This window comes from Lithobates pipiens, unplaced genomic scaffold (assembly GCF_037356315.1).
Source record: "Lithobates pipiens isolate NorthernLeopardFrog02 unplaced genomic scaffold, aLitPip1_a1.2 Scaffold_22, whole genome shotgun sequence".
NCBI lineage: Eukaryota > Metazoa > Chordata > Amphibia > Anura > Ranidae > Lithobates > Lithobates pipiens.
In genome coordinates, this window is record NW_027507784.1 from 245,710,647 (window position 1) to 245,734,562 (window position 23,916).

Below are 23,916 nucleotides of genomic sequence, written 5' to 3' on the forward strand. Positions count from 1 at the left end.
TATGGGAATGTCTTAGAGAAAGATTATGTTCTTAGAACATGTTAAAAAGCAATTTTACTTTTCAGACCTAATTCTAGAGAGGAATATGATGCCTTTCAGAAAATCCTTTATATCTATGCCCCAGTTGCAGTCTTTCCCTCGTTTCCTGTCTGGTAAAACTCTTGTCAAGAGGACAGGAAGTGATGACAAATCTTGAACAGAATAATGTATAGCTTTAGAAAAAAAGTTTTTGATTTGACATACACTTTAACAACTGTTGCTGGTATAATGTTGTTTTATAATAAACACAAATTTTCTGTTAATGAAAGAATTGGTGAGGGGACCTTATTGGAGGCATGGTGCCAGAAGTATTATTGCAAGTACGGGAGCATGGAATGGTTAGGGGTGGATGGTCATGTTGCCTTGCAGTCTCCTCATTACTGATAACTGTAGGAAAAGAGAGCAGCTCCATTCTCTGAACTTTTAACTGGTCAGTGATCAAATCCCTATTCAAAATTGAAGAATGGAAAATGTCACATGGTTAATACTTGTTGATATCAAAATTGCAGTTTTAGCAAATGTATATTTTATGACTAAAATGTCATGACAACAATCAGACACAAGCTGAAACATTACTCCATGAAAGGCCCATCAGAAACCACAAATGAAGGTGCAAAGGATATAGATAAAGACAAAAACTTCAAGAAACACAAGAAATAATGGCAATTTTCACTACTTCAAATCTTACAGATTTAAACCCACATTGAAATCCTTTCCAGTACAACACAGGGGGGGGTTGTTATTTACAAAAGGCAAATCCACACTTGCAAAGTGCACTTGACATATCACTGAAAGTGCACTTGGAAGTGCAGTCGTTGTAAATCTGAGGGCTAGATCTGAATTGAGTGGAAGCTCTGCTGAGTTTATTAAATCATGTGCAAGCTAAAATTATGTTTTATATTTTCCTTGCATGTCCCCCTCGGATCTACAGGGACTGCGACTGCACTTCCAAGTGCACTTACAGTAGGCTTTGCCTTTCGTAAATAACCCTCAAAGGCAGCTATATTCTGACATTTCAAAATCTAGTAATGTCTGACTTCTAGTTAATGAGTCTAAGACTAGTAATTAAAGAATTGCAATCGGAAAAGGGATAAGAAGAAAGGTAAGCAATTACATGAGAAAGAAAACATAAGCATAGTCATCAAAAGCACTGACAAAGTTTTTAAAATCAATCTATAGAACGAATTTTGTACAACTACCCTGTCAGTTTTTTTCTGGATGATCAGTGCTGCTGGCTATAGCCAGCAACAATGATCATTGTTTCTGAAGGAGGGGACAAGTTCCTTCCCTGAGGACACATTTGCACAGTGGGAGTGAATCCCCCATCCACCTCTAATGTGTGGATGGGGGAATCTGCATATTTTTTTCCTCTTAACCCACTGAATAAATGAACAAAAATGTATAATGTATGGCCTCAGTAAGTGGCCTGACCAAGTTTTGTCTGATGTTGGGCTTCGTATTTATGATGATGTCAATGCCCTTTTATCAAAACTAACATATCTATAATGACATATTTCCTATAATAGCTATTGGAGTCAAAGTCTAATATCTCACCATGATGATGGAAAAAAACCTGCCATACTATAGAAAGCTAAAACTTCTTGAGCTGGAATATCTACTCTTTTAAATAGGTTGAATTCAACACATTTTATACCTAGGAACTTCATGTATTTGGAAGAAATTCTAACAAGTACTACAATGAAATTTCAAGAATTAGTTTACCACTAGGGCCTCATTCACACAGGGTGCTTTAATCTGTGCCCCAATGCATAACCATGTTTTACCAGCAGAGAGGTGCACAACTGCTGTGTGTATCCCCATTTTGGAAGTCACATAACTGTCTATTGGGATGCAGCAGCTGCATGTACACAGCTGCGGTTCCCAATGTGACATCCATGCGGGTGTATGGCGCTGAACTACACCTATGCATCTCTGTGCTGGTAAACATGGCCTTGCATGGAGTACAGATTAAATTGTCTCATGGAAATGAGGCCTCCTAGGGTATTTCTTTGTAAGTCAATAATAAGCTATGCAAGCATTACAAGATAGAATTTGAGTAATTGGGATAATTTGTTGGTTTCCATTCCTCCTGTCCTCCAACCTGGCAGGTTTGTATATATTTTAGTTTTGTACATATGGCTGGTGTGTGGCAGGTGTAAGGTCCCAGGTGGACTATATCAGGTTTCTTTAACCACTTCATCATGTTATCACTTTGATGTTAAATACCGTTCTTATGGCAGGGGTTGGCTGCCATAACCAAGGTATCATTTTGTACTGTGGGCGATTCTCAACAAGATAAAAGTGGTCACAGTGGTAGATTTGCTACGGGATCACTTTTGGAGGTGGCTGGTGAGGTGCCCCCCTCCTGCCACTTCCCAGTCATCTCTGAGCTTGCCGGAGCCATCGGTGAGCCTGGAGCCGATCCAATCCCTCTGATACCTGGGCAGGAAGTCGAGTGAGGCAAGATAGCCCTTACTTGAATCTACGCTCATGGAGGACCAGAGCAATGTCTGACGTCACTTCCACCTCTCAGGCTTAAAGGGATTTTTTTTTTTGTTGAAGTCAAAGTTTATTTTATTTTATTTTTTTGTATTTAACCCCTGATCTCTCAATAAGGGGGACCTATCATGCTTATTTTCCTTGAAATATGAAAACAAGTGATAAAAATAAATAAAGAAACAGTGTAAAAATAAAAAAAAGTTAAATAAAAAAAGTTAAATAGGAAAAAAAAAAGCATATGCCAATGGTGTTAAAACCACACATGTGTGTTATTGCTGCCATCATTAGAGGGAGAGAAATAATTATAGCACTAGAACTGCTCTGTAACTCTAAACAGGTAACTTGTAAAATGTTTTAAAGCATTGCCTATGGAGATTTTTCAGTACTGTAGTTTGTCGCCATTCCACAAGCGTGCGCAATTTTAAAGCATGACATGTTAGGTATCTAGTTACTCGAAGTAACATCATCTTTCACATTCTACAAAAAATGGGCTAACTTTAGTGTTTTTGTTTTTATTTATTAAAGTGTTTTTAAAGTTTTTTTCCATAAAAACTGTGTTTGAAAGACCGCTGCACAAATACAGTGTGACATAGAATATTGCAACAATTGTGATTATATTCTCTAGGGTCTCTAAGTATTTTTTTAGACCAAAATACTAATTTAAACTTGTAAACAAAAAGTTACAGAAAAGGCCTGGTCAGCAAGTGTTTAACCACTTCCCTACTGTCCCATTGTCATATGACATCTGCAGAAACACTCTGTCCCTCCGGGTGGGCATCATATGATGTCCTTGTTTTCCCAGCAGCATAGGGGCACACACACAATGCCGTATCACTCGGGAGCTGCTGCGCATGCCTGGCGGCTCTGATGTCCTCCAGGCACCCGCAATTAATGGTGTCAGAACAGAAACGTGGATCTGTATGTGTAAACACACAGATTCACATCCTGTCAGGGAAGAGGAAACAGATTGTGTGTTCCTAGTACATAGGAACACGATCAGTCTCCTCCCCACAGTTAGAATCACTCCCTAGGCAACACAGTTAACCCCTTTATCACCCCCTAGTGTTGATCCCTTCCCTGCCAGTGACATTTATACAGTAATCAGTGCATATTTATAATAGTAACAACATTTTTTTTTATAAAAATGCCATACATCTATTCCCTATAATTTTTGCGCAAACCAATCAATATACGCTTTGAAATGGATATTTTGATGATAGGCAACTCCTATCCTCATATTGATTAGTGGTTCCAAATTAATAACTACTGCAGTAAGGAACAGACACAAAAGATACGCTCAGCATCTTTCCAAATAACCATTCTCCTTTATTATGACGCATTTGAAGGCTTTTATACACATGATTACGTAGGTATCACATTAATATTACAATTGTACGTTTATGGTAACAAGGGGCGTTACATAGGCAGGCTTATTCTAATCAGAACTCGAAAGAATGCAAAACATGTACTGAAAACATTATTAGTGCCGTGTGCACAGTGAGGGCATTGTGCAATACATATAAAATAGAATACAATTATATACAGAACCTACAAATTTCCATTACAGCTTATTGCAATGGTTTTTTTTTTAAACTGAGATTTTTTAATTTTTTTTTTATTTGGAATATTTATTATAGCAAAAAGTAAAATATATTGTGTTTTTTTCAAAATTGTTGCTTGTTTTTGTTTATAACGCAAAAAATAAAAACCGCAGTAATCAAATACCACCAAAAGAAAGCTCTATTTGTTGGGGGTACAGTGTTGCATGATTTTTTTGATTTTTGTTCTTTATGTTTCATCATATGCCATTGATCATGGCAGCAGTTGTTACTGCTACTGCTGCAGTGCTGATGGACAAAGCCAGGAGGAAATGAGCAGGATGAAGAAGAGACTGATGAGTACAAGAATATATTGGGTTCATCCAATTATTCAAAATAGGGACGAGAATGGCAAGTTCAGGATCCTCTACAATGATCTCAGGCAAGATGAGGAGAAGTTCTTCAACTATTCCCATATGTCAGTAAATAGGTTAGTACCTGTACCCCTCTTCCTTCTCCTCCTCCCTCCTTCTTTCTACCTATCACTGACATGTATCCCACTGACCACCAATCCCACTGACCACCAATTAAGGACATGCATCCCACTGACCACCAATCCCACTCACCACCAATGTAAGGGCATGCATCCCACTGACCACTGATCCCACTGACCACCAATGTAAGGGCATGCATCTCACTGACCAATAATCCCACTCACCACCAATTAAGGGCATACATCCCACTGACCACCAATCCCACTGACCACCACTCCCACTGACCACCAATTAAGGGCATACATCCCACTGACCACCAATCCCACTGACCACCACTCCCACTGACCACCAATGTAAGGGCATGCAGCCCACTGACCACCAATCCCACTGACCACCAATCCCACTTTCTATCTCTTTTCTCCTTTTACTAGAACTCTTGCCTCTTACCATTCCATTTGATTTTGTGTATGGGTTTTAACCTGTCAATTAAATTGCTTTTGTGGTTTTATTTCTTAGTTTTGATTAATTAATTTGGCTGCTTGGTACACGTTTGGAGTATCAGAACACCACCTTTCAGAATAGCGTGGAGCCAGCGAAAGGTTGCTTGTTACATTAAGGTAAATTTCATAGATATACTTTGTGAAATTGTATGCTATTAACCATAGTAAGCTATAGTAAGGAATGCAAAGAATTCAGACAGATATCACAACAAAATTGTCTTCCAAAAAAGTTTTTTTTTTTTTTTTTTTTAACTTGTAATTAGTTTGTGATTACATACTTTGCATGAAATATTGTGCAAACTCTGACTCTCCAACTTCCTCTCTGTCTAACTTCCTTTGAATCTAACTTCCTCTGACTCTCCAACTTCCTCTTACTCTCCAACTTCCTCTGACTGTCTAACTTCCTCTGACTCACTAACTGTGTCTGACTGTCTAGCTTTAACTTAACTGAACATTAATTCAAACTTACAAAACTTTAGTAACTGAAACTCTACCTCTCCACCTCATCCTCCCTATCACCTCCCACTCTCTCATCCTCCCTCCCTCGCATCTTCATCTCCAGTTCCCCCCTAATCTTTTTTCTCTCCATCTCTATTTCCCTGAGCCATTCAAAATATGATAGCATTTTGGAATAAAATGCTATTCAAAATTACAAAAAATAATTTAACAAAAATATAATGTAAACCAAGAAAATATGAATTTTCAACATGAAGTTGGTAGCAGCATTATCAGGTAGTTCTCTACAAATTCAAAAAACTAGATGAACTATGTTCATCAGGCTTGGTTAAATCATGTCATTGTAGTGTTGCTGTTGAAGAGCTCGGTGGTGTTAGTTGCAAAGCTTCACCTTGTGTTGAGGGATATTTCCTCAATGGCACAGGTGGGGATATCTCGGTATCTGGTGGCACACTTGGGGGCCCAGATTGTCGATAGGGTGTAGACATGTTTGAGGTAACTTCTAGCGAGCGATTACGATATGAATAATGACTTGGCATTATCGGTTTGTGCTGTTCCATTGTTCTTGCTACAAGTGGAAATTGATTTGGCATGGACGGTATTTGCTTGTAGAGCTGTGGTGATCTGTTTTGTATCAGGACATGGTAAGATGTTGAGTCAAGTGGTTTCATATCCATTTGTCTGGTAATATCTGTGGTTCTACTTGGGGATGAAATTACTGAGGCAACTGGTGAAGGAATGGGATATGGGATTTGTGATCTGGGGGTCAAATACATGCTAGAGGGTTCTGCAAAACTAGAGGGATAAGGGTTTGGTGCACTGTATGAGGCAGAAGAAATGGGAGTAAATATTTGGTTACTAGGACTCTCGTGCGTTGGCACAGAAACATGGCGTGGCACAGTGAAGGAATGGATGCAATGTTGCACTGCAATCCTCATATTAAAGTAATGGTCTGGCAACACCTCTTTGAGAAGAGGCACCAAACTAATGGCAAACGTAGTGTGAGGGCATTGCTGGGCATCAATTTTTTCAGTCATCCCTGACACTATGTGTAGTAATTTATTGGTCTGGTCTTGGTCTTCAACCTGTTCTGCTGCCCTGCTGCTTTTCTTACTGTGGAAGTAGAGGCTTGCCTTTGCCTTCTACTGGAAGGTGTTGAAACGTCAGTATCCTCATTATCCGCCTCCTGAGCAGAGGACTCATGTACCTCTATCAGCTCACCCTGGACTTCCATAGATGAATCCTCCTGATTTGTGCAAGCAAATGATACTCCTTCATCATAGTCAACCCTAGGGGCATGCTCCTCCTCCTCTTCCCCCTCCTCTCAATTTGCTTCCGTGCTGCAATACAAAATGTTAAATAAAAATTAAAGCTGATAGGGGGAGAAGTACAGGTTAGGGGTAGGACAGGTTCATTAGATAGAGATGGTAGAGTGACCGATTCATGTATGATAACTTACTTCCTCAATTCTAGAACTGGCTTAAAAAAATCCATGTATCTGGCAAGGGCACCGGGACACTTTGGGGGGGGGGGCACCAGACCCACTCCTTGCTTCATGCTGCAGTCTCTGGTGTCTCTGAAGTGTGTCCTTGAGGCTCCGCCACCTAGTGCGTATGAAAAAAAACCTAACTAATACTTTTTTTTTTCAGGTACCTAGCAAATGGAAATTCTTTTGCCAGCTTATACTATGAGTTCAAATTGGGAAAATCTACAGTGAACACAATTGTGTGGGACACCTGTATCGCCATCTGGCAGGTCCTAAGAGATGTGGTCATGAGAAAACTAAAGAAAGAGGAATGGAACATCAAAGCTGAGTTGTTTTGGAAGCGCTGCAACTTCCCAAACTGTGTTGGCGCCATAGACAGCAAGCACATAAGAATTGTGAAGCCAGTTGGTAGTGGGACAAAATTTTTAATGATAAAAAATATTTTTCTTTCATTCTCCTGGCAGTGGCTGATGCAAACTACTCGTTCACCTACATAGACATTGGTTCTTATGGGAGCAGTTCTGACTCCAGCATTTTTTCCCACTCAAGTTTTGGAAGAATTATTTGGGAGAGCATACTAGACCTCCCAAACGAACGACCACTCCCTGGAACATCTGAACCCTCATTCCTTTTAATATTTGTTGGTGATGAGGTTTCGCTCTTTCAGAAAAAATGCTCAGGCCATATGCCAACTGTCTCTGTCTGTGGAGAAAATGGTCTTTAATTATCGGCTAACAAGAGCACAAAGAGTTGTGCAGTGTACTTTTGGAATCCTGGCAAATAAATGGCGATTTCTTCACACCCCAATAACTCTAAGCATGGAAAATGCCATAATTGCTGTAAAAGCTGCCTGTGCACTCTTTAATTTGGTCTGGGAAAGAGATGGATACTTTTTCGAGAACTCTTTAATGGATGAGATAGAAGGGGCAGATTGGACACATACAAGGGGCAATTACAGAGGGGCCAGCATCAGTGAGCAATTTGAGCAATTTACTGACTTTATGAGTCCTGCCAGTCATGTATCATGGCAGCTTGATGCCATAGAATAAAGACCTATAACTTTTTCCCATCAATGCTACATCGTCTACTATCTGTTACTTTTTTTAAATAAATGTGATAAAGTTTTATTGTTCAACAGTGCATCCATCTATTTTTTTGCACTTTCTGTGTCAACATACTGAGCATGCAATATCATTCCACAACATTACATTGGTGGTCAGTGGGATTGGTGGTCAGTGGGATGCAAGCCCTTACATTGGTGGTCAGTGGGATGCATGCCCTTACATTGGTGTTCAATGGTATTGGTGGTCCGAAGGATGCATACCCTTACATTGGTGGTCAATGGGATGCATGCCCTTACATTGGTGACCAGTGGGATGCATGCCCTTACATTATTGTTCAGTGGGATTGGTGGTCAGTGTGATACATGCCCTTAAATTGGTGGCGAGTGGGATTGGTGGTCTGTGGGATTGGTGGTCAGTGGGATGCATGCCCTTACATTGGTGGTCAGTGGGACACATGCCCCTACATTGGTGGTCAGTGGGATTGGTGGTCTGTGGGATACATGTCCTTACATTGGTGGTCAGTGGGATGAATACATAGAAATATACTTACATTTATGTATGCGAACCTGAGGTGTAATGTCATCCCAGACTGCATACAGACTTTTACAAATTTCACCCCAGCCTCTGCTCTTCTGGGCATTATTTTTGTATTCTTCAATCCAGCTGTCCCATATATATGGCCTGCCACTGACAAGTCTGATGAGCTCCTTATTATCAATGCTGTTCCGACGTCTGGGGGCCATCTTGACTGCTTACAGATGGACATGAGACAGGAAACAGGAAGTGAGGGGGCAGAACTGGAAGGAGGAGCTGGAGGTGAATAATTTTCACATATCTGAATCAACAATGTGCTTCCAGAATGATTTCCATTAATGTGTATGGAGACTAAATTCGCAACACAGTGCTGTCAACTCGCACAAGACCCCTTTTTTAAATCGCATCACATTCAGAGAGTAATCACAACATATATATGTGAACAACCGTCATAGAAAACAGTTATTTTTTGGATGACATGCGAATCTAGTTTTTGTTTAACTCATCGCATTCGTTATCAACTTGCACAAGTATGAACCGCCACTTACTATGAGAAAGATGCATGGTATCATACAAAGCATGGTGGATTCGCTGTGATAATTTGCTCATCTCCATTCTGGTCAGCACTTGTGACCAGGAAATGGAAGCAACGCTTGTTTAACATTTTTTTTATAGTTTTAGAGTTGCCATTTACCCTTTATCTGCCAGGTCCATAGGTCGTACAGACCTGAACTGACGGGAGGGGGGGGGGTGGAGGTTACACTTTTACACACACTCCCAGTGCCTACAGTCACCGAGATTGTGTTTATATCTGGCAAGCTCACTTCTGGCTGTTAGATAGAAACAGCCCAGCATTTCCACATCCGCCAGATTTCTAGCACACACCCCCAGTAACAAGCGCCCCCACCATGTATCCTGGGCTCCACTTGCCCATCTGCAGGCCTGGGTTTGGCATGGCAGATGCCATCGGGTTGAGGGGAGGGAGGCAGCTGAGTGGACATACATCTGCTCTCCTCCTCTTATTTTTTGCTGACTCAGAAGCATCGTGTATGATGGCACTTCTGGTTCACCTTCTAGTGAAGTGTGATCTGCACTGCATTAGATTCATTGAAGCACAGGGTGAAATCCAGGGTCTTGTAGACCCTGGTTGTCTCATTAAAGAGAAATAAAATCACATGGGGAACTTTTTGTCCCCTATTTGATGAAAAGACAAAAGTTAAGTAAAAAAATAAATTGCAAAAAATTAACCACTTGCCGACCGCCGCACGCCGATGTACGTCGGCAGAATGGCACGGGCAGGCATAAGCACATACATGTACGTGATTTGCCTCCCGCGGGTCGGGGGCCCGATCGGGCCCCCGCCCGGTGCCTGCGGCGGTCGGTTTTCGTTCGGGAGCGATCCCGGACGAGGGGACGGCCATTCATTCATGGCCACCCCCTCGCGATCGCTCCCGACGAATGGAAATCCCCGGTGACATCACTTCCTCTCCTGTAATGTAAACACAGGAGAGGAAGTGATGTATTCTCTCCTCCGTGTCGGTATTTTTCGTTCCGACACGGAGGAGAGCGGATCAGTGAGTTGCACCAACACATCCCACACACAGTAGAACATGCCAGGCACACTCACACCCCCCCTTTACCCCCCGATCACCCCCCCAATTACCCCTGCCCCCCAGTCACAGTGACACCAATGTCATTTTTTTTTTTTTTTTTTGCATTGGTGTCATTTGTGACTGTAATAACTGTTAGGGCAGTTAGGGTTAGCCCCCTTTAGTTCTAATGTACCCCCCTAACCCCCCCAATAAAGGTTTAACCCCGAGATCACCCCCCGTCGCCAGTGTCACTAAGGCTGGGTTCACATTGCAGCGGTTTATGAGAACGAATGTGATTCGCACCGCACTGCAGTGCAAATCACATCCGATCTCTGTGCGATTCGAGTTCAGCCATTCGCCGCACCCGCCGCACCCGCCACACCCGCCGCACCCGCCGCAAATTCGCACGGGACCCTTTTTTTGGCCCGCAGCAGAATCGGATCGCATGGGTGTTCACACCATGCGATCCGAGTTTGCAGATCGCACTGCGATATGCGAACTGATCTGGGGGTGTCAGTAACATTTCACTGACACTCCCAGCAGTTCGCATAGGGCAGTGTGAACTGCCGCCGGGAGGCATGCGATGCGGGAACCCGCCGCGGATTCGCGGCGTTTCCGCATCGCTCCAGTGTGAACCCAGCCTAATAAGCGATCATTTTTCTGATCGCCGTATTAGTGTCACAGGTGACGCTAGTTAGGCAGGTAGGTATTTAGGTTCGCCGCAGCTTTTTATAGCGCTAGGGACCCCCATATACTACCGCATAAAGCCCCCTGATTGCCCCCTAGTTAACCCTTTCACCAGTGATCACCATATAACTGTTACAGGTGACGCTGGTTGGTTAGTTATTTTTTTATAGTTTCAGGGCACCCGCCATTTATTACCTAATAAAGGTTTAACCCCCTGATCACCCGGCAGGTGTCATTTGTGACTAATAACTGTTAGGGCAGTTAGGGTTAGCCCCCTTTAGTTCTAAGGTACCCCCCTAACCCCCCCAATAAAGGTTTAACCCCGTGATCACCCCCCGTCGCCAGTGTCACTAAGGCTGGGTTCACATTGCAGCGGTTTATGAGAACGGATGTGATTCGCACCGCACTGCAGTGCAAATCACATCCGATCTCTGTGCGATTCGAGTTCAGCTATACAGATAGTATGGCTGAATTCGTGTCGCACCCGCCGCACCCGCCGCAAACTCGCACGGGACCCTTTTTTTGGTCCGCAGCAGAATCGGATCGCATGGGTGTTCACACCATGCGATCCAAGTTTGCAGATCGCACTGCGATATGCGAACTGATCTGGGGGTGTCATTAACATTTCACTGACACTCCCAGCAGTTCGCATAGGGCAGTGTGAACTGCCGCCGGGAGGCATGCGATGCGGGAACCCGCCGCGCATTCGTGGCGTTCCCGCATCGCTCCAGTGTGAACCCAGCCTAATAAGCGATCGTTTTTCTGATCGCTGTATTAGTGTCACAGGTGACGCTAGTTAGGCAGGTAGGTATTTAGGTTCGCCGCAGCTTTTTATAGCGCCAGGGACCCCCATATACTACCGCATAAAGCCCCCTGATTGCCCCCTAGTTAACCCTTTCACCAGTGATCACCATATAACTGTTACAGGTGACGCTGGTTGGTTAGTTATTTTTTTATAGTTTCAGGGCACCCGCCATTTATTACCTAGTCTCACTAGTGTACCCCTAAATTTAGGGGTGTCTACTTTCTAAAATGGGGTCATTTGGGGGGGGGGGTTTGTGCCATCTTGGCATTTTATGGCCTTCAAAACTGTAACGCCCTTAGAAAGCCTGAAGGCGGTGCTTGGTTTTTGGGGCCCCGTACGCGGCTAGGCTCCCAAAAAGTCCCACATATGTGGTATCCCCGTACTCAGGAGAAGCAGCAGAATTTATTTTGGGGTGTCATTTCACATATGCCCATGGCATGCGTGAGCAATATATCATTTAGTGACAACTTTGTGAAAAAAAAAAAAAGTTTGTAATTTTCCCGCAACTTGTGGCAAAATATAAAATATTCCATGGACTCAACATGCCTCTCAGCAAATAGCTTGGGGTGTCTACTTTCTAAAATGGGGTCATTTGTGGGGGTTTTGTGCCATCTTGGCATTTTATGGCCTTCAAAACTGTAATAGGTAGTGAGAAGTGAACTCAAAAAATTACGCCCTTAGAAAGCCTGAAGGCGGTGCTTGGTTTTCGGGGCCCCGTACGCGGCTAGGCTCCCAAAAAGTCCCACATATGTGGTATCCCCGTACTCAGGAGAAGCAGCAGAATTTATTTTGGGGTGTCATTTCACATATGCCCATGGCATGCATGAGCAATATATCATTTAGTGACAACTTTGTGAAAAAAAAAAAAAAAAAGTTTGTAATTTTCCCGCAACTTGTGGCAAAATATAAAATATTCCATGGACTCAACATGCCTCTCAGCAAATAGCTTGGGGTGTCTACTTTCTAAAATGGGGTCATTTGTGGGGGTTTTGTGCCATCTTGGCATTTTATGGCCTTCAAAACTGTAATAGGTAGTGAGGCGTGAAATCAAAAATTTACGCCCTTAGAAAGCCTGAAGGCGGTGCTTGGTTTTCGGGGCCCTGTACGCGGCTAGGCTCCCAAAAAGTCCCACATATGTGGTATCCCCGTACTCAGGAGAAGCAGCAGAATTTATTTTGGGGTGTCATTTCACATACGCCCATAGCATGTGTGAGCAATATATCATTTAGTGACAACTTTGTGTAAAAAAAAAAAAAAAATTTTTTTTTTGTCATTATTCAATCGCTTGAGGCAAAAAAATAAAATATTCAATGGGCTCAACATGCCTCTTATCAATTTCCTTAGGGGGTCTACTTTCCAAAATGGGGTCATTTGGGGGGGGTTTTGTACTGCCCTGTCATTTTAGCACCTCAAGAAATGAGATAGGCAGTCGTAAACTAAAAGCTGCGTAAATTCCAGAAAACGTACCTTAGTTTGTAGATGTGACAACTTTTGCGCAAACCAATAAATATACAATTATTGACTTTTTTTTTACCAAAGACATGTGGCTGAATACATTTTGTCCTAAATGTATGACTAAAATTGAGTTTATTGGATTTTTCTAATAACAAAAAGTAGAAAATATCATTTTTTTTCAAAATTTGCGGTCTTTTTACGTTTATATCGCAAAAAATAAAAATCGCAGAGGCAATCAAATACCATCAAAAGAAAGCTCTATTTGTGGGAAGAAAAGGACGCAAATTTTGTTTGGGTACAACATTGCATGACCGCGCAATTACCAGTTAAAGCAGCGCAGTGCCAAAGTGTAAAAAGACCTCTGGTCATTTACCAGCAAAATGGTCCGGTCTGAAAGTGGTTAAGTTTCACCCAAACACTTAAAATTCTCCCCCAAAAAATGTTTGAGGTGCCCAACCTCCACCTATACACATGTATGATGTAAACGCAAGTGTTGGGGGCATCTATGCAAGTTTTTTTGCATAGATGTCCTCAACACGTGCATTGATTGTGATACACATCTTACATATTGCTGCACATGCTGAAGGGAGGGCAATATTTCTAGCACCAGAACTTCTCCGTAGCACTACACTGATGATGCCTATGAAAAATTTAGGGTACTTCAATGTGTTGCCATTTAATGTGCACACAGAAATTTAAGGTTTGACATGTTGGGTATCTATTTACTCTCATACAACCTCACCTTTTATATTTTACTAAAAATGTAATGTAATTGAATTGTATTGAGTATGTGCGCCCTACAATTAACTTTAATGTATTTTTTAACTAAAGTTTTAAGTTTCGTAGACCTTTGCAGTAATATTGTGTAACATAAAAAATTGAAATACCACTATTTTATTCGCTATGGTGTCTCCTTTCAGAAATAATATAATATTTTAGGGGTTTATGAAACCTTGAGGCTTCATTTTTTTTAAACCTGTGCAAAAAACACAAAATCTGCTCTGGCAGAATAAGGGTTTGAAAGGTCTCCTCACTGCTGATTATTTTTTTTAGAAACTTTTGCATTGGTGCATGTTCCCCATGGTAGTCTCAGGCAAGAAAAAAAAAATAACAAGATTTAGCTCTTATAGGCTGGTACCTATATATTGCTTGGTATTTGTGCAATTCCCTATGGATTTGGCCAACGTGCCAAATTTTGCCTGGTTTGCCCATCATTTGTTATGATTCGGGAAAATACGTGATATAACATCTTCCTCTTTGTGACTGATACATGTTGTATGTTTAGTGTGATGTCAAAACAGATATTTGCATTACTTCACAAATATTTGCCTCACTTTACTTCATATAAAATTCACTTTGGAGGTTTCAATTAAATTATTTAACAGTTTTTTTCATCCAAAAACATCAGTGTACAGCAACATTTGAGTACAGCCAGTTGAAACAAAAACATCGGGCATTAATAATTCTTAGTTCCTTAGGAGTTTTAAGTACCAGTTCCCATATATGCTGCCAAATTGAAAGTCTTGACAGGTTTACTTTATTTTTAAAATCAGTGTTCACATACATGCAAACTCCCTTTTTAAACTGGTAAAAAAGATCTTTGGAACAAATTTCCTATTCCAGGATTTAATTTCTATTGCTATGCATATTTTAAAGGTTGAAATATCAGCCTACGTTTCTTTGTGCATTAAGCACAATTTGGCTCTTACTATCTACGAGGATGAGTGACAGTCCGTTTCATATAAAATACCAAGCATTGTTAAATAATCCAGAAGGTAATTGGATCCTTACTGCAAATATAGAAAGAAATAGTCAATTTTGCCATTTTGTCAAAAACTATTGAAGCAATGAAAATTTGACAGACCAGTTATGTACCCTAGCTGATGTAATCTCAATGCTTGACAGTAAAATAAAGTTTGCCTTGCGCAATGTTCTAATTTTAAGCCATCTACTGAATCAGACTAGATCCTCATTAGCCAGCAATTGAGTATTATCTAAAATTAAATGTTAGCTTTAGCAATCATTCTTGAAAATAATAAAGCAAATGAAATGGCATGGACATTTTTATTGTTACCACTAACCACATATTTTGTAGTACACCCTTTTAATGCAATAACTGTAATCTAGTGTTTTCAGTAGTTCTGAAAAGGACTTCTGCATTTCTCAACTTGATATTTTCCCACTTTTCTTAAGCAAACTGTTCTAGTTTTCTTAGATGTTATGGGTTCCTTCACCCAACTATGAGTTTCAGCTGTTTTAATAAACATTCTGTTGGATTCAGAACAGAACTCATAGCAGCCTTTTTCAGAACAGTTCCATGTGTCTCTTTAAACTATTCTTGGGTTCCCTTAGATATATGTGTTGGGTGGTAATCCTGCAGGGAGGACCTATGGTCTGTGACTGAGCTTTCTTTGTTTTTGCCATTATGTTTGTTCATGAACATCTTAAAAATGTATGGTTTTACTGTTCCCTTCACAGACTCAAGACATCAGATAACAGAGGCAACAAGGAAAAACCCATACCATTGTGGAGACTCCTCCATGCTTCACAGTAGGGATGGTGTTCTTTTCTTTAAATGCATTGTTTTTTCTTCTGTGAACATAAAGCTGTTGTGTCTTTGAAAAAGTTATATTTTGATTCATCTGTCCAAAGGGAGTGGCTTGCAAACATCAATTTCAGCACATTCCTGACTGGCTTTGTTGCATTTTTCTTACAGAAGAAGAGTCCTTCTAGGTTTTCTACTATAGATGCCACTTTCATTTAGAAAGTGCTGGATGTTGTGACTTGTTGTTTCACCTTAATTTTAAAGGTCAGACACAAACTGCTTTAAAATTCTGTCTTCACCCTCCAGTTCAGTCAAGGGTCTATGGACCTTAAACTTCTTGAAGATTTTAGAAAGGAACATGGAAAGGAAAGAAAGAAACAAAACACAGGTATATAAAATTGTTTGGAGCCTTTTTTTTTTAGCCATTAACCTTCACATGGTTGACTGTTATCTTCTTCCTTTCCTCTTTAGATAACCATTACTTTTACCTTCTCTTGTCTATGTTTATATATAAATTATAAGTGCTCAACATTATCATAAAATCATAAGTGACCATAAGTTTCAAACAATACCAGTAAAAAAAAATATATATATATATATATATATATATATATATATATATAAATATATGATGAATCAAATTAATCAAAAATTATATTTCCAGTCCACGGTGAAAAATGAGTCCAATTATCTATGCTAAATCAGTGAAAAGTGATTCACAAAAAGAATGTGCTTTAGAAAAGTGCTTTCCCCACATCAATACACGCCTCTTACTAGAAGGATTGGATCTCAAGTGAAAGAGATCAAATTCGCTCTCAAAGACATCAGTCGACAGATGTTCCACTCATCAACTCGATTAACTTCTTCAGATCCACGCTATAGCTGAATGACGGCTACAGCAAGGACCTGCTTTGCTGGGAGTATGTCTATTGACTTCTTCCCATGCCCAAGCGGCTTGCGCACCCCCTGCAGGGCACGCGCGGCACACTCTGTGATCAGCGAGTCTATGAGACTCGCTGGATCACAGATTAGAATAAGGGGTCGATCCCGACCCCTAACCACGTGATCAGCTGTCAGCCAATGATGATCATGTGATGTCAACAGAGCCGGTAATCGGCTATTTTTCCTCCTTGCGCTGACAGCGTGAGGAGAAAAAAAAAGCCGATCACCGGTGGCTGTGAGAGGGACATCAGTCCCGATCATGGCAAGCTGCTGTCAGCTCCTCAGTGCCCACCTGCGCCTCCTGCCAGTACCACCTAGCAGTAGGCAACAGTGCCGCCTGCCAGTGCCCACCAGAACCACCCATATGTGCCCACAGTGCCACACATCAGTGCCCACAGTGCCACACATCAGTGCCCACAATCAGTGCCTCAACACCAGTGCTGCACATCAGTGCCACCTATCAGTGCCCATCAGTGTCACCTACCAGTGCCCATCAGTGCTGCCCATCAGTGCCACCTATCAACGCCCATCAGTGCCATCTATCAGTGGTGCCCATCAGTGCCACCTATCAGGGCCCATCAGTGCCATCTTATCAGTGGCTATCAGTGCCGCCTTATCTGTGCCAATCAGTACCGCCTTATCTGTCCCCATCAGTGCCGCCATTATCTGTGCCTATCAATTCCGCCTTTACTGTGCCTATCAGTGCCCATCAAGGCAACCTATCAGTGCCCACCAGTGCAGGCTATCAGTGCCCACCAGTGCCACCTCATCAGCGCATATCAATGAATGAGAAAAATTACCTGTTTGCAAAATTGTATAACAATCTATGAAACGTGATTTTATTTTCAAAATTTCCCATTTTTTTTGTTTGTTTAGCAAAAAATAAAAATCTCAGCTGTGATTAAATACCACCAAAAAAAGCTCTATTTGTGGGGAAAAAAATGATAAAAATGTAATTAGGGTAAAGTGTTGTATAACTGTGCAAATGTCATTCAAAGTGCGTCAGCATTGAAAGCTGAAAATTGGTCTGGGCAGGAGGGGGGTTTAAGTGCCCAGTAAGCAAGTGGTTAAGGACACTCCTTCCATATGAGGTTACTGTTCCACAGCTGTGTGGAACATTTTTTTGCTTTGCTTCTTATCATCTTTTTCATGTAAGTGCAGTGATATTTTTAAATAAATGTTAGTTTTTTGTACTGCACCATGAAGCCTCTTCCTTCTATTGTCTTCCACGTATGAGAGAGCCTGTAGCAGTATGCTTTGCATGGATCCAGTAGATATATGAAACACATGATAACAGGTGGATCAGCAACCTCATATGGAAGGAGTATTCTTAGAGTTGATGAGTTGAATATCTCTGTCGGCTGATATCTTTGAGCACAAATTTGATCTCTATAACTTGAGATCCAATCCTTCTGGTAAGAGGTGTGTATTGGTGTGGAGAAAGCACCTTGCTGAAGCACCTTCTTTTTGTGAATCACAGATAATTGGACACATTTTTCACTGTGAACTGAATATATAATGTTTTGATAGATTTGATTCATTGTACTTATTTTTTTTTATAGAATAGGTGCAGCGCTAATAAAAGAAGGGGTAATAATCACACAATCCATGGGGTGTAGTAGAAGAGTGTAGAAAAGAGAATAACCACCACCGACACCCAGACACACTGCTTCTTACCTTCCTCTTTGGACCCTTATTACAGGGGTCAAATAGGCATTGAATAAGAAAAGAATCCTTCAATCAGCCACGATTGACCAGGTATAGCAGGATAAAAGCAGGATGGATACCAATAGAACCATGACTTCCAAATACTGGCGCTGAACAGCGCAGACAAGAGTTTTACATGCCAATAAAATCCACACGTGTGTTTCAAAAGCTAGTCCTCCGTCGGTCCCAGTTCCTCCTTCTCCTCATTCTCAGCAACTTGTTCACCTGATGCAGAATACATATTTTTTATATTTTTCTTGTCTACTGTATGTCTACTGTATGTTTACTGTGCTGCGATTGGTTGATTTACTCAAGACGAGCAGGTTTACATTGCAAAGTGAATTTTTAGGAGTTGGTAAAGCTACCCAATGATGGGCAAGGAGATTTAAATAGGATTTTTGCTTGCACATTTGGATAATTCAGATGAACACAACTTCCTTTCTTCTTTGCTTTACAAAGCTAAGTGAGCAGCCTATACTCCTTTAGTAAATAACCCCCAATCACACAAAATGCACGTATGAGTACTTTTCTCTATTCAACTAGTCTGAGTGCTTAATTTTGCAACGGAATACACATGTGCTGCTAAATGCACCCAAAAGTATGCTTAAAAGGTAAACCCAATGATGTCCTTTAACTTTTAAGAGCAACCAATAATTATATACATGCTATTTAAACGTTATATTATTTACAAGAATATTTTAAAGTGTATTTTGAGAATGCCACAAATCTGCCCATAAACCTTCTTCTCCTCCTCTAGAACATGTCTGCATTATTTTTTTCTTTCAATATTTTGGCTTTAGTGAGAAACAACATTTAGGCTTAGTTCACATATGAGCCGCAGGGGTCCGGTGCATGCTAGTTCACCGTTTCAGGTCCGATTTCCGTTTTGGGCTGAATTCGAACCTGAAACTAACCAAAAAAGGCACATGTTTTTCCTGTAAAATGCACCGGACCTGCTGCGGAGATATGTGAACAGGCTCCACAGAGAGCCAATCACATTCTCCTGCTATGCGAATTGGATGCTGAAAACCTGCAGCCAATTTGCATAGATGTGAACCCAGCCTTAAACTTTCATTTAACATCATCATCAGGCTTGAAAATTTTCAGAGTCAATTTGTACTTATGTATCCATGCCACCCAGAACTACATCTCCACACAGTATATGTCAGGCTCTTAGTAGTTAAGGCAGCAGCATTGTTTTGCTGGGAGAGAAATCAACGCATACATGTATAGCTGGAGAAAGCATGTGTTTGGAGGGGGGGAGGGGGGGTTGGTTAAGAGGAGTCCTGTAGTCCAATAGGCAGGAATAAGAAGGCTTGTTGGGATTTCAGTGCAGTAAAGCTCTTTATTTTCAGCACAATTAGGGAGTTAGGGGCACATTTGTTTATTGAAACTGGTGTTTTTTATACACTTGCAGAGTATTTAAAGGGGTTTTAAACCCTTGTGTTTTTTAACCTTAATTCATCCTATGCATTAAGGTGAAAAATCTTCTTCTAGTGACTGGCCCCCTAGACCCCCCGTTTTACTCACCTGAGCCCTGGAATTTCCCACGGCAGAGAAGCACTCTTTCTCTGCCCAGGGGTCTTGGCTCTTGATTGGATATATTGATAGAGAGCAGCCATTGGCTTCTGCTGCTGTCAATCAAATCCAATGACACGGCACCGGGGGGGCGGGGCGGAGTCCGACATTCTGCATCTATGAATGCAAATGCTGGATGCGGGAGCTCACCCGCAAGGTAGCTCCCAGGAGAGCACTTCTTCTAAGGGGTTATACGTTGCAGGGAGGAGCTACAAGCACCACTGGGGGACCCCAGAAGAGGATGATCAGGGCCACTCTGTGCAAAACGAACTACACAGTGGAGGTAAGTATGACATGTTTGTTATTTATATAAAAAAACAAGCTTTACAATCACTTTAACCCCTCCCGACCAGCTGCCGCAGTTTTACTGGTTGGCTCCCCTCGGTGAACCGATGTAACTGTACGTCGGTTTGCCCTTTGACCACTAGGGGGCGCGTGTGAGATATGGTGCGACGCAGGAGCCAATGCGTGTGCCCGGCATTTGCGATGACCATTGGCCACACAGAGACAGAACAGAGATCTGTCAATGTAAACAGACAGATCTCTGAGCTGTCAGGGGAGAGGAGACTGATCTGTTGTTCATACTAAGTTTGAAAAATGGTCGGTCTCCTCACCCAATCAGTCCCCCCCCCACTCCCTAGGGAACACAGTTAACCCCTTGATCGCCCCCTAGTGTTAACCCCTTCCCTGCCAGTGACATTTACACAGTAATCAGTGCATTTTTTTTAAAGAGATAAAACATGGGGAAGTATGCATGTATTGGAGATATGCGCTAATAATACTAAAAATATTTTTTATATATTTTGCCCCAACATACAATAGGTCATAAAGCGAAATCAACGTGAATGGTGCAGAGCAGGCCATTTCAACTTATTTTATGACAAGTTGGTATTCTTTGGGAAAAAGTGGTGAAGTATCAATACTTTTGGTCAAGACTATAAAATATATTTATTTTTTATTTTTTACAAGAAATTTTATACACACCATGAGGCTAAATGCAGAGATCATGAACACCATAATGATGTAAAGATTAGGCCCATAGATGCAGGACCTCTTTATTTTAATCAGCCCTTAGCAAAATAAAAACAGATAAAACTACTCATGCACCATGTTATTAGCCAGACGAGATTTTTTTTTTTTAAGGAAACCTTTTCTAAGATAAACATGGAGCTGTCACACTGGTTCACTTTATTTAGTACATTGAACCATTAACCCAGAAAAGATATGCAGATAATGTTTTTCCTAATATGCGTGCTTGTTCCAGTTCATTGACTCAGAAACTATTGAAGTCAGTGGGTCAGCATGGTAGCTAATATTTTAAGGAGATCAACAGTAACAGCTGTCATATTTGCCTTAGGAAACACTACATGAGGAATGTCCAAATTCCAGCCTGTTGGATCTATTTACATAGCCACACAGCAGGGCAGCTGAGTCCTTGCACCGTGACAGACCAAGATGTAAAACTGAAAACTCAATCCTGTGGATTACACAAGGAAAGTGTAGCTCTCCCTGTGTAATCAGTGGTTTTCTTTTTTCAGTGACAGCCTATATACTATTGATTCTACCTTCTGATTGCAAGATATTTAAGGTATTATTCCATCTTTTCCCTTTGACTCGCTGGGTGTTTTCCTCTTTTTAGAGAACCCCCCAACATTTTTCTAATAATATGAGATTTTTTATTTCATTCAAAGTTTTGTTTTTATTTTACTTTTACTTATTGTCCCTCTCTACAGGCTATATTGAATGGGGCATTTTGTGGCGGCTGAAATACCATTCTCCTTCTCCTATATTGACATTAATTTTGGAGGTTTTTAATGTTATCATCATTATTGGAATTCAGACTGCTGTGGTGAGACCTGTTCTTTGTTACCCTGGGTCATATGTCTTCTATGTCCTTGTATTCGCAACCCTGATTTTTTGTTCATTTATCAACACTTTGAAATATTGTAAGGTTTTTGTTATAATTTGTATCTAAATGGATGTCTCTCTTTTTTCCTTTATTCTTATTATTTTTTGCTATTTTAGCATACAAACAAGCTGCACCATCAATCTCCTGAGGAAGCTCTAATTGAGTGAAACATGTTTGAGTGGTAGCGTCTTACTATACACATGTTTGAATAATGCATATATTTGATGTTTGGATGTACCATAATGTTTTTGTTGTATGTTTGTATCCTTGTTAAAATAAAATGAACTTTTTACATTTCTACGTTGGAATGTGTTTGACCTGCTTAACCCGATACCGTTAAAAGTCCCTGAGACTGGTTACCTCTCAGCCTTTTCTGTGTCCCCTTTTTCCTGTTATGTACAATTTATATGGGATGTTGGTATCGTTAGTTTGACATTTTCATCTTGTGTTTCTTTCCATCTATATTACAGCTTAACAATTCTATGATGTGATGGCTGTATTTAGTTTATTTTTTTAGGATCTCTTCTAGTTTCCTCTGGTGATCCAGACAGCAAGTCTGTTGTTTTTCAAAAGCACAAGCTCTCCAGCAAAATGCATCAGTTTAAATGGATAAGACAAATCATTTACCACTGGCAGGAGGGATTCAAATGCTTATATTTATCCATGTAAGAGAGTTACAAGGTTATTCTGTAGTACCAAGCCAATATCTTCATAATGCAAGCTTAACAATAATTAAATTCCCCATTTTTTGGACTTTAAGAATGGACGCTCGCTACTAGCGAGGAAGATTGGGACATCACGGGCTTCTCCTGCAGGTGTCACATATGGGCTACTATGTGATGCATAGTAGCCCATTATGCTTTACCTTTCCAGGGAAACAAAGAGGAAGTAACACCCTTCAGGGTTTACTTATTCTTTAAAGCGTATTTGTAATTATACATGCAGAGATCACATAGGTATCTGATGTGTTTCAGAGTCAATAATAGGATTTTTTCATAATACTTACCTATAAAACCCTTACTCTTTCCTGAGTACATCATGGGACACAGAGTTAGGCTAATATTCATTACCTGCTGGGTTATACTTTATCTCCAGGTGAATGGACACTGGTAGACCAAAAGGTCATTAGACAGGAAGTGATCCCCTATATAACCCCTTCCATACAGGAAGTACTTAAGTTTTGTAGCAAGCACTGAATCCTCAAAAAGAGGGGAGGGACCTCTGTGTCCCATGATTTACTCAAAGAAAAGGATTTTATAGGTAATTATGACAAATAAATCCTATTTTTCTTTTTCATACATCATGGGATACAGTGTTAGGCTAATATTCATTACCTGCTGGGACGCCCCTGAGTAATAACTTTGAGGGGAGGAAGACACCTTGACAAACAATAGCCATCAGACCTTATACAGCATCCCACTGTACACTGTGGCCAAAAGCCGAATCCTCGACTGCTCGAACATCCACTTGATAACATTTTGTGAACATATGCACTGAAGACTAGGTAGCAGCTTTGCAAATCTAAGCCACAGATACCTAATGGCGAAAAGCCCAGGAGGTTCCTACACCCCTGGTAGAATGAGCTCTCACCCTAAAGGGAGGAGCTTTACGTTTCAGACCATAGGTTTAAATGACCAATTGATGGACTCAGTTGGCAATGGAAGCTTTGGAAGCTGCCTACCCCTTCTTGGGTCCCTTTGGTAAAACAAAAAAGGAGTCTGTCCCCCGGATCTCCGCAGGTCTAGATAAACAAACCTTGACTGTCTGGACAACGTCCAGAGAATGCAGTCTTCTCTCTTCCGCCGAATGAGGCTGAAATGAGAAAAAAGAAGGCAAAATAATGTCCTGATTTAAATGAAAGGCCGACACTACTTTTGGCAAAAAATATGACCCTGTCATGGTGAAGGATCAAGTATGGTTCCCTGCATGAAAGGGCCGCCAACTCCGACACCCTTCTAGCCGCGGTGACCATCAGGAAGGCTAGCTTGCGTGACAGCAAGTCTAATGGAATTTCCTTGATAGGCTCAAATGGTTGTTTTTGTAACACAGACAGCACCAAGTTCAAGTCCCAAGGACACATAGGTGA